This window comes from Oryctolagus cuniculus, chromosome 1 (assembly GCF_964237555.1).
Source record: "Oryctolagus cuniculus chromosome 1, mOryCun1.1, whole genome shotgun sequence".
Lineage (NCBI taxonomy): Eukaryota > Metazoa > Chordata > Mammalia > Lagomorpha > Leporidae > Oryctolagus > Oryctolagus cuniculus.
Window position 1 is genome coordinate 215,462,660 of NC_091432.1, and position 12,561 is coordinate 215,475,220.

At 42.9% G+C, this 12,561-nt stretch overlaps 1 long non-coding RNA gene across 1 annotated transcript in view; it reads left to right on the top strand.

The window, feature by feature from the left end:
• The window catches only part of LOC138844986 (uncharacterized), a 77,495-nt gene extending 66,603 nt beyond the window's left edge, over positions 1 to 10,892 (top strand). The window contains exons 2-3 of the long non-coding RNA XR_011381541.1: positions 6,471 to 6,526; positions 9,919 to 10,892. This is a non-coding gene — a long non-coding RNA (uncharacterized lncRNA). The remainder of the gene's footprint in view (positions 1 to 6,470; positions 6,527 to 9,918) is intronic.
• Positions 10,893 to 12,561: the final 1,669 nt, after the last annotated feature.

Consider the following 12,561-nt stretch of genomic DNA (forward strand, 5'->3'; position numbering starts at 1 on the left):
TGACCACATGGCATTAATCCCCCATCCTCCACCCAACACACACAAGTTACCTCTCTGGATGGGGGTATATGCAGTTCTGATTTTTGTTAGTCAATGTCTAAACAAACCATATACTGTAAGTTTCTCTTTCATTTTCTTAAAAAAATTTATTTTCAATCCATAGGTGGACTTTCCAAAGGTCTATTTACTTCAGAGTGAAAATTATGGGGTTGAGAAGAGTAAACAGTGCAGATTTTAAACTCCATTGAGGATGCGTTCTGAGGACTTTTTAACACTCAAGTGTCATGAGGAAAAAGCTTGTCCTCATTTCTTATCAGTGGATCACTAATAATTTTAAACTATTTTAATTTTAATCATATTAATCTTTTTACAGTTCTGCTTGTTGGTTTATTTTCATTCTATTTGAAAGGCAGAGACAGAGCTAGAGAGATCTTTGATCTGCTGGTTCATTCCCCAAAGCCTACAACAGCCAGTACTGGGCCAGGCAAAAGCCAGGAGCCTAGAACTCCACCCAGGTGTCAGGAAAGTGGCACAAACCCAGGTAGTTGAACCATCATCTGCTGCCTAACAGGGTGCACAGTGGCAGGAAACTGGGATCAGGAGCAGAGTAGGTGAGACTTGAACCAGGCACTCTGGTATGGGAAGCAGGTGTCCAAATGGCGGCTTTACAACTGTGCCAAATGCCTGCCTCTAAAACTTTTTATCATAAGTTGTCCCCACCTAGTGCCTACTTAAATAGAACTGCAGCAAACTCTAACCAAGATAAAAATGCTTCATGCCAAGGCAAAGCTAGAGAACAGGGCATGGAATGGCCAAGGAGGAGCATTGGAAAATCCTCTCCTCAGTAAAAGCAACATGAACACTTACAAGAAATGGCCAAAATTGGGACCAGCACAGTGGCATGGCAGGTAAAGCAGCCATCTGCAACTCCAGCATCCCATATGTGCACTAGTTCAAGTTCTGGGTGCTCCACTTCTGATCCAACTCCCTGCTAATGTGCCTGAGAAAAGCAGAGGAAGATGGCCCAAGTCCTTGGGCCCTTGTACCCATATGGGAGACCTGGAAGAAACTCCTGGCTCCTGGTTTTGTATCAGTGCAGTTCCGGCCGTTGCAGCCAATTGGGGAGTGAACCAGAGGATGGAAAACCTCTCTCTCTGCCTCTCCTTCTCTCTCTGTGTAACCCTGCCTTTCAATTAAATAAATAAATCTTTTTAAAAAAGAAAAAGAATGTCAGAATACACCTTAAACACTGAAAAATATTGAAATAGTAATTTTTAAAAAATTTACCCAAAAGGTAAATTTACCCAGTTCATGTCCCAGCTGCTCTACTTCCAATCCAACTCCCTGCTAATGCACCTGGAAAAGAAGTAGAGGATGACCCAAGTCCTTGGGTCTCTGTACCCCAGTGGGAGACCCAGAAGCAGCTCCTGGCTCCTGGCTTAAGCCTGGCCCAGTGAAGTAATTATGGCGATTTGGGAAGTGAACTAGTGGATGGAAATTTTTCTTTCTGTGTCTCTCTAATAACTACTTTTCAAATAAATAAATAGATCTTTAAAAAACATTAACTCAAAAGAAAAGTCCAAGCCCAGATTCACTGGTGAAGTCTACCAAGCCTAAAGAATTAACACAAATTCTTCAAGAACTCTCCAAAAATTAAAAGAGGAGGGAAAATTTCCCAATTATTATTTTTATTTATTTATTTGCTTATTTTTGACAGGCAGAGTGGACAGTGAGAGAGACAGACAGAGAGAAAGGTCTTCCTTTGCCGTTGGTTCACCCTCCAATGGAAGCCACGGCTGGCGCGCTGCGGCCGGCGCACCGCGCTGATCCGAAGCCAGGAGCCAGGTGCTTCTACTGGTCTCCCATGGGGTGCAGGGCCCAAGCACTTGGGCCATCCTCCACTGCACTCCCTGGCCATAGCAGAGAGCTGGCCTGGAAGAGGGGCAACCGGGACAGAATCCGGCGCCCCGACCAGGACTAGAACCTGGTGTGCCGGCGCCGCAAGGTGGAGGATTAGCCTATTGAGCCACGGCGCCATCTGCCCAATTAGTTTTTGAGGTCAATAATATTCTGATAACAAAACCAATATGCTATAACATCCTTTATGAATATAGGTATAAAAATCTTCAGTGAAATATTAGCAAGATGAATCCAGCATAAAAGGAACTATACAATATGACCAAGAGGGATTTATTCTAGGAGTTCAGGGTCAGTTTATAAAAAACAATGCAATATACCATATTTATAGAATAAAAGGGGACTGGTGTTGTACAGGGGTAAAACCTCCTGCAATGCCAGCATTCCATGTGGGCACTAGTTTGAGTCCTGGCTGCTCCACTTCCAATCCAGCTCCCTGCTAATGCACCTGGGAAAACAGTGGAAGGTGGGCCAAGTGCTTGGGCCCCAGCACCCACATGGGAGACCTGAATGGAGCTCCTGTTCCTGTCTTTGGCCTGGTCCTGTCCTGGCTGTTATTCTGCCTTTCAAATAAATAAAATAAATCTTTTTAAAAAAGGACACTACATCATTATCTAAGTGAAGCATAAAACAAATTCAACATCCTTTCATGATTTCAAAAAATGCACTAATGTAGGAATAAATGGAAAGTTTCTCAACTCTGTAAGGGGCATATATGAAAAGCTCATAGCTAACATCATAATTAATGGTGAAAAGCTGAAACAAGATTTTGATGTCTGCTACTGTCACTTCTATTTTCATTATACTAGAGGTTCTACATGGGGCAATTAGTAAAGAAAACAAATAAAAGTTTCCCAGATTGAAAAGAAAGAAGTAAACCCACTTCTATTTGAAGACGACATGATAATAGATGTAGAAATCTTAATAAATTCACACAAGAGCTATTAGAAGTAATAAACAAGTTCAACAAGGTTGAGGATATAACATTAATGCACAAAAGTCAATTGCTTTTATACATCAGCAATAAATAACCCATAGACCAAACTAAGAATTTAATGCTATTTTAATAGCATCAAGGAGCATAAAATACTTACAAATAAATTTAAGCAAAGAAGCACAAGAGCTGTACATGGAAAACTAGAAAGCACTGCTGAATGAAATTAAAGATAGAAATAAATGGAGGCCAGCGCCGCGGCTCACTAGGCTAATCCTCCACCTTGCGGCGCCGGCACACCGGGTTCTAGTCCCGGTCCGGGCACCAGATTCTGTCCCGGTTGCCCCTCTTCCAGGCCAGCTCTCTGCTGTGGCTAGGGAGTGCAGTGGAGGATGGCCCAAGTGCTTGGGCCCTGCACCCCATGGGAGACCAGGAGAAGCACCTGGCTCCTGCCATCGGATCAGCGCGGTGCGCCTGCCGCAGCACGCCAGCCTTGGCGGCCATTGGAGAGTGAACCAACGGCAAAAGGAAGACCTTTCTCTCTGTCTCTCTCTCTCACTGTCCACTCTGCCTGTCAAGGAAGGAAGGAAGGAAGGAAGGAAGGAAGGAAGGAAGAAGGAAAAAAAGGGAAACTAATCCTGTGTTCAGGGATGAGGAACATAATATTGTAAGATGCCGATATTACCCAAATTGATCTATGTACAGATCCACTGTAACCCCTGTCAAAATCATGGCCATCTTTTTCTTTTAATAAACTAGCAAGCTGACCCTAAAATTCACATTTGAGACTCAAGGAGAAACAGAGGCCGGCGCCGTGGCTCAATAGGCTAATCCTCCACCTTGCGGCACCGGCACACCGGGTTCTAGTCCCGGTCAGGGTGCCAGATTCTGTCCCGGTTGCCCCTCTTCCAGGCCAGCTCTCTTCTGTGGCCCGGGAGCGCAGTGCAGGATGGCCCAAGTGCTTGGGCCCTGCACCTGCATGGGAGACCAGGAAAAGCACCTGGCTCCCGGCTTCGGATTGGCAAGTGCCCCGGACGCGGCGGCCATTGGAGGGTGAACCAACGGCAAAGGAAGACCTTTCTCTCTGTCTTCCTCTCTCACTGTCCACTCTGCCTGTCAAAAATAAAAAAATTTTAAAAATTAAAAAAAAAAAAGGAGAAACAGAAGAATCAGATCAAGAAAAAGAAGAACATAGTTGGAGAACTCATGCTTCCCCATTCCAAACTTACTACAGATGGACAATAATCAAGACTGTGTGGAACTGGCATAAACATAGATATGTAGGGGCCGGCACTGTGGTGTAGCAGGTAAAGCTGTTGCCTGCAGTGCTGGCATCTCATATGGACACTATTTCGAGTCCCGGCTGCTCCACTTCTCTCTCTCTCTCTTTTTTTTTTTTTTTTTTTTTTTTTTTTTAGATTCATTTATTTACTTGGAAGTCAGAGTTACACAGCAAGAGAAGGAGAGGCAGAGAGAGCGGTCTTCCATCCGCTGGTTCACTCCCCAGTTGGCCTCAACGGCCAGAGCAGCACTGATCTGAAGCCAGGATCCAGGAGCTTCTTCCAGGTCTCCCACAAGGTGCAGGGGCCCAAGGACTCAGGCCATCCTCTACTGCTCTCCCACGCACATTAGTAGAGAGCTGGATTGGAAGTGGAACAGCCAGGACTCAAACCGGCACCCATATGGGATGCCAACGCTGCAGACCGGGGCTTTAACCTGCTGCGTCACAGTGCCAGCCCCTGCTCCATTTCTGATCCAGCCCTTTGCTGTGACATTTTTTTGCTGTGATCTTTTTTTAAAGATGTATTTATTATTTGAAAGGCAGAGAGAGAGAGAAAAGGAGAGAAAAGGTCTTCCATTCACTGGTCCACTCCCCAAATGGCTGCAGCGGCCAGAGCTGTGCCAATCCAAAACCAGGAGCCAGGAACTTCTTCCAGGTCTCCCAAATGGGTGCAGGGACTCAAGGACTTGGGCCTTCTTCTACTGCTTTCCCAGGCCATAGCAAAGAGCTGGATCAGAAGTGGAGCACCTGGGACTCAAACCGGTGCCCATCAACTGATTTTTAACAAGGGTGCCAAGACCATTCAATGGGGGAAAGAACAATCTTTTCAACAAAGGATGCCAGAACAACTAGATGTCCACATGCAAAAGAATGAAGTTGTACCCCTGTCTCACACCATATTCAGAAATTAAGTGAAATTGGATCAAAGACCTAAACATGGTGCTAAGATTGTAAACTTTGTCGCTCCCCGTCTTCATGGAGGAACGACACAGGACCCTGCGCTGTTCTTTTGTCTGCTTGGCCCTCCCCGGGTTTGCTGCTGGTTCTTCCCGGGGTTGGCTACTGTCCCTTCCACCTCCGTGGAAGGGCGGTTCCCCCTGCCACATTCCCCACTTCCGCGGGGGAGCGGCACACCGCCGGCCGGCTCTCTCGGGGGCTGCACAGGTGTTCCTTCAGATGTTCCCCTTAGATGTTCCTGGTGCATGTTGTCTCTCTCCTCCTTTATAGTCCTCTTCCACCAATCCCAACTCTGCTACCCACAAGCTGAGTACGCTGCTCTCCTCCAATCAGGAGTAAGTCCTACAGTTTATTGGTTGAACTGGAGGCAGCTGTGTAGAAGCTGTTTCTCCCTTCTCAGCGCCATATTGTGGGAGAGCAGATGCATAGAATAAGTCTTAATTCCAGTAACTTAGTCTAGTCCGAGTTGCTCCCCACAAACTTCCTAGAAGAAAACATGGACATACATCTTGCGCCCTTGAATTAGACAATGGTTTCTTTGATATGACACTAAAACACAAGTGACAAAAAGCAACTAAATTGTATTACCAGAATGAAAACTTTCCTGCTTCAAATGAGACCATCTAGGAAAGGAAAAGACAACCCCCAGAATGAGAGACAGTCATACGAAATCATATATCTGATAAGAGACTTATACCTAGAATATACATAGAACTCTTACAAAAGCAAAATGATAAAAATCTAATTAAAAAAATAAATCAAATTTTAATGGTATTTTTCAAGAGACTATGTACAGATGGTACGTAAACACATAAAACTGTGTTCAACACCATTAGCCACTAAGGAAATGCAAATCAATATACTTCACATTTACTATGGTAAATGTGGGCAGCATTTGGCCTCACGGTTAAGGTGCCATATCAGAGCATCCGGGTTTGATACCTGGCTCTGGCTCCTGTCTCCAGCTTCCAGCTACTGCAGCCCCTGGAAGGCAGTGGTGATGGCTCAAGTAGTTGGGTCCCTATTACCCATTGGGGAGATCTGGATTGAATTCCTGGCTCCAGATTTCAACTCTGTCCCAATTCTGGACATTGCAGACATGTGGGGAGGGAGCCAGCAGGTGAGAAATGATCTCTCTCTCTCCCGTTCTCTCTCAGATAAACTGATTTTTTTTTTTTAATAAAGAGACAAATCTGACACAGAGAAGCAGCAAGTCAGGACTACCCAAGAGAACAGAGCAAGAGCCCTGACTGAACCACACTTGATGCTTGTGTAATTTAAATACTGTGTGACCGCGTGACTGATTTGCCTGGGATAGTCTTGTTGTGTAACACTTGTCCTAACTTGATTGTTAATAATGCCGCCTTTCTTTCTCCAAAGTGTCCTGGATTAGATCATCATTTGTATGGCCATACTCCCTGAAACTGAATGTTCAGGTACCTAACAATTAGCTTATCAATTAGCCAACATCAAGTGTTTCTCCAGTGTTGTCCAATCAGACTCTTTCCTGGTGGACTCCCAGAATGCTCCATCCGATTGTTCAGTTGTTTAAAATACGCAGGTTAAAAACCAGCCACAGAGGCTATCCTACTTTTCTTACTCTTCACCTGCAAACTGTACGTCTTTCTTCCAGGTGACCTTCTTCATGAAGCCTTTCTAGACTTCTCCATATAAAAGTAATCACCCCCAGCTCCCAGTTGTATTCCGACTGCTACATCAGCACTGCATTACAATGATTTGTTTCCATCTTTATTTTCTAGTGCCAACTGTGAACTTCTGAAAAGAGGATTAAGTCATTTTTAACTTTATATCCAAAGCACGAGAACACCATGTGCCTGAAATGCAACATATTTTTTGAGGAATATAGGAAAAGAAATAACTGGATGAGAAACCCATTAGTTTGTTTACTTTATCTGAACAGTCTGTTCAAATAATTTTGCTCAATATTTTCCATTGTGTATCAACTGACTTTTTTTTTTTAATTCATTTATTTGAAAGGCACAGTTAAAGAGAGAGAGAGAGGGAGGGAGAGACGGAGAGAGAGCGAGATCTTCCATCCACTGGTACACTCTCCAAATGGCTATAATAGCCAAGGCTGTGCCAGGATGAAGGCAGGACCCTGGAGCTTTCTTTGGGTCTCCTACATGGGTGCAGGGGCCCAGGGACCTAGGCCATCCTCCACTGCTTTCCCAGACATTAGCAGGGAGCTGGATCGGAGATGGAGTAGCTGGGATTCAAACTGGCACCCATGTGGGATGCCAGGGTTGCAGGCAATGGCTTTACCTACTACCACAACACCGGCCCCTATTAGTAGACTGTTAATGTGGATCCACAAGCCCCGATGATTCCACAATAGTTAATAGATGCAACTGAATTTAGACAGGAACTTACTTACAGAGAATAGCCCAACAGTTTTTTCTATTTCCTGGAGTGGTAAAATGGGTTGTTTTATATTTTTTTTACATTTGAAATAATACTTTACACCTACAAAACACAAAGGCCTTAAAAATAATCTGATACAATTTTGGGAACCAATTACTAGATTGGGAGAAGGCTCATATTCTTAACAAATTTATTGTAATTTGGTTCACATTTAATGTTTTAACTTTCTATTTGCTAATTCTGAACTAAGAAGTATTTCAGGTAAAGTTGAATCAGAAAACTTTACCTATTGTTCATCTGGTGGTATATCATACGGAGTATATTCTAAGGCATTTATTACCCAAAATAATTGTTTTTAAAGATTTATTTGAGAGGCAGAGTTACAGACAGAGAGAGGGAGAGACAGAGAGAGAGAGATCTGCCATCCAATTGTTCACTCCCCCAGTGGCTGCAATGGCCGGAGCTGGGCCGATCTGAAGCCAGGAGCCAGGAGCTTCTTCCAGGTCTCCCACATGGGTGCAGGGGCCCAATAATTTGGGCCATCCTCTACTGCTTTCCCAGGCCATCAGCAGGGACCTGGATCAGAAGTGGAGCAGCTGGGATTTGAAACGCCACCCATTTGTGATGCTGGTGCTACAGGCAAAAGTTAACCTACTATGCCACAGCACCAGACACTACCCAAAATAATTTTTTTTTTTTGACAGGCAGAATGGACAGTGAGAGAGAGAGACAGAGAGAAAGGTCTTCCTTTTGCCGTTGGTTCACCCTCCAATGGCCGCCACAGCTGGCGTGCTGTGGCCAGCGCACCGCGCTGATCCGATGGCAGGAGCCAGGTACTTATCCTGGTCTCCCATGTGGGTGCAGGGCCCAAGCACTTGGGCCATCCTCCACTGCCTTCCTGGGCCACAGCAGAGAGCTGGCCTGGAAGAGGGGCAACTGGGACAGAATCCGGCACCCCGACCAGGACTAGAACCCGGTGTGCCGGCGCCGCTAGGCGGAGGATTAGCCTAGTGAGCCGTGGCGCCGGCCTACCCAAAATAATTTTAAAACCTGTTTTATGCCACTGCTTCTTTCATGTCAGAAGGCTCATAAATGTTCTTTTCAAAATTTATACTTTGTAAGGAATATTTAATTTCAAGGCCTGAAATTTATTTTTTCCCATGGATTAAAAGTATCTTTGCTCTTTACTATTTAATTTATAGTTCATACAGTTGTCATCTAATTAAACTTGCTTCAGATTGACTAAGCCAGGGCTATTAGCAAGGAGATAAGCTCTGGGTCTGGTGCTGTGGCATAGTATGCTTAGCCCATGCCTGTGGTGCCAGAATCCCAGATGGATACTGGTTTAAGTTCTGGCTGCTCCACTTCCAATCCAGCTCTCTGCTATGGCCTGGGAAAGCAGTAGAAGATGGCCCAAGTGCTTGGGCCCCTGCACCCACATGCAAGACCCAAAAGAAAAAGAAGCTCCTGGCTCCTGGCTTTAGATTGGTCCAGCTTCAGCTGTTGTGGCCATTTGGGGGAGTGAACTAGTGGATTGAAGACCTCACTCTCTGACCCTCTGTCTGTCTGTAACTCTATCTCTCAAATAAATAAATAAATAAAAATTTTTAAAAACTTTTATTTAGTAAATATAAATTTCCAGTTTATGGATTACAATGGCTTTTCCCCCCCATAACTTCCCTCCCACCCGCACCCCTCCCATCTCCCACCCCCTCTCCCATTCCATTCACATCAAGATTCATTTTCAATTATGTTTATATACAGAAGATCAATTTAGTATATATTAAGTAAAGATTTCATCAGTTTGCACCCACACAGAACATAAAGTGTAAAATGCTGTTTCAGTACTAGTTATAGCATTAATTCACATTGGACAACACATTAAGGACAGAGATCCCACATGAGGACTAAGTACACAGTGACTCCTATTGTTGACTTAACAATTTGACACTCTTGTTTATGGCATCAGTAATCTCCCTAGGTTCTAGTCATGAGTTTCCAAGGCTATGGAAGCCTTTTGAGTTCACCGACTTCGATCTTATTTAGACAAGGTCATAGTCAAAGTGGAAGTTCTCTCCTTCCTTCAGAGAAAGGTACCTCCTTCTTTGATGGCCCGTTCTTTCTACTGGGATCTCACTCACAGAGATCTTTCATATCTTTCATTTAGGTCCTTTTTTTTTTTTTTTTTTTTTTTTTTTTGCCAGAGTGTCTTGGCTTTCCATGCCTAAAATACTCTCATGGGCTTTTCAGCCAGATCCGAATGCCCATAAGCACAGTGATCTATTTTTAATATGCTTTCCAATTTCAGATGCTAAAATTGATTTATACAGAACATTGGTTGCTAAATTAAATAAGATCAGACCAAAATCTGTTTTGAGCACTGTACTTTGTGAATGGAACATCTACTCTACCTTGTTTAAATCAACTTTATGTTATATTTACATAGGTAGCATGGCCCCGGAGTGAGACAGGCCTGGGTCAGATTGCATCGTCCTCATCCATCAGACATTAGCACCTGAATATGAACTTCACCTTCTTGGCCTGCAATGAGACACTTCATGACTGTGGTCAAAGTCAAGTTAATATTTTAAAGATTTGCCTGGCATATAACTTCTGCTCTTGTGTTCAATAAATCTCTTTCCCCATCTCGCCCTCTGTCTCTCTCTCTCTCTCCACACACATATAATAAACTTAATCAAGTTTGTTTATGCACATACATGCATGATATACACATATATGTGCATGTGCATGCACACACACATGTAGCCAAATGAAGGTTTTTTTTAATGAAATTTACTGAATAATCTGGATTGGGTTTTAAATATCTACCTAGAAAGGAATAAATTTTTTAAGTTAAAAAATAATGGATACTCACATAGGGCATATTTAGAACCTTTTTCAGCTTATGCTTCCTGTAAGAATGAACACTGGTGCTTCACCCTAGGAAAAAACCGATTAAAATAAAAGCTTTTAAAAGAAAATGAATACGTGGTAAAACAAATTTTAATTAGTCACTTGGATATGAGTTAGCAAAGCACCTGAGAATGACAGGAACTCTAGTGACCTCTAGGCACTCCCCTAATCCACACCCACATAGATAAACACAACTATTCCAGTGGTTTATCAACAAGATCAGATGCTGAATTGACAATTTGCCTAGAACCTTTGTATCTGTTTCAAGGCTATTCACAGCACTATATTATCTTAAGACCTGAAGACTCTTACAAAGTCTCCATTGCATGGGCAACAAAGCAATGTAAGTTAATCACCTGGGTTGATAGTAAGTGAAGTATTTACTGATTCCAGACATGCTTATAAAGAATAAGAGACAAGCATTCCATTATTTTGGATCGAATGAGCTGAACTTTGTTTTTGAAGACTGAAATTTACTCAATTTCTGCAGGCTCATCTTTTTTTTTTTTTTTTCTACCTTATTTTAAAAGTTTTCATAGGGCTGATACCTTTTAAAAATATTAACCACAGAGAACTGAACTTCAAACTCTAAAATGTTTATATGAAAGATTCTTAATTATAAAGATGGAAAAATATATCCAACATTGAAAAAAAAAAAAAAAACCCATGCTGTTGATTCTGTGAAACAGAGCGTGAGCTTAGGAGGTTTTCCAGTTGTGACCATGTGACCTAATGCATAGTTACTCTCCCTCTAACTTTATTGTGTGCCTTAATTCTATAAGATGAAGCAGGAGGCATGGTAGTTAATGTGTATTTTTTTTCCCTCCACAAAGAAAAACTACTTTAAAATATTTACAAATGAGAAAGGCAGACAACTGTTTCAGTGACTTCTGGCAGGGAAGATTAGTTTGTTTGTTTATTTACTCACTCAGCAAATATCTGAGTGTCTACAAGGTGCAAAGCCCTGGGATTTGATAAGCAGACTCCTTTGTTTCACTTATTCAGACACGGTACTGCCAATCATCTATCTATATGTGCATATAGAAACAACTCTATTTTAGCAAAGCACTAATTTTAAAAAAGACTATTTTTTAGAGCACTTTTGGATTCACAGCAAAGCTGAACAGGAACTACAGAGAACTCCTATTTGCCACCCATCCCCCAGTCCCCTCCACTACCTGCGTTCTGCACCCCAGTAATATATTTGTTAAAATTGGTGAACTTATGTTAACACATCAACATCACCTAAAGTCCATAGTTAACTTTAGGGCTCACTCTTGGTGGTGAATTTTCCACTTTATAGGGTCACATAAAATAGTTTCACGGCCCTCAAAAATCCTCTGCCCTACCCCTATCCATCCCTCTCTCCCTCCTACCCTTTGGCAACCACTGATCATTTTACTGTCTTTATACTTTTGCCTTTTCCAGAGTGTCACATGGCTGAAATTATATTTAGACTTTACAAGTGGGCTTCTTCTAGAGGTCTCATCTAACAAGATATTTTTCTTGGACACAACCCAAATCACAAATCTCAATTATTCTAAATAAGATGCATGTGTGTACACATGGATATATATGATGCATCATTATTTTATATTCAACTAAGAATAAAACATCTGCCAACTAATTATAAGTAGCCATTGATTATTAGATGTATTACTGTTTCAGAAATGTTAAAATGTGTTCAAGTGTTTGTCAAAAGTATGTCTTAGAAGAGGATTTGTTTGTTTGTTTTTTACCTATGTAAGCCACAGTTTAAAAAAAAGATTTGTGTATTTGAAAGGCAGAGTAACAGAAAAGAGAGACAGAGAGATTCTACCTGCTGATTCACTCCCCAAATGGCCACTATGGCCTGATCCAGCCAGGAGCCAGGACTGGTCTCCCACAGGAGTGCCAGAGATCTGACCAAGTACTTCAACTATCACCTGCTGTCTCCGGGGTGGGCATCACCAGGAAGCTGGAATTGGAAAACTCAAACCAAGGCACCTCAATACTGGATGCAGGATCCCAAGTGGTGTCTTCATTGCTGTGCCAAACGCCTGCCCAGGAAGTCTTTACCACTGACTTGGGTAGAACGAAAGCTATGTGGGGCCGGCACTGTGGCGTAGCAGGTAAAACTGCCGCCTGCAGTGCCCACATCCCATATGGGCGCCTGTTCAAGTCTTGGCTGCTCCAC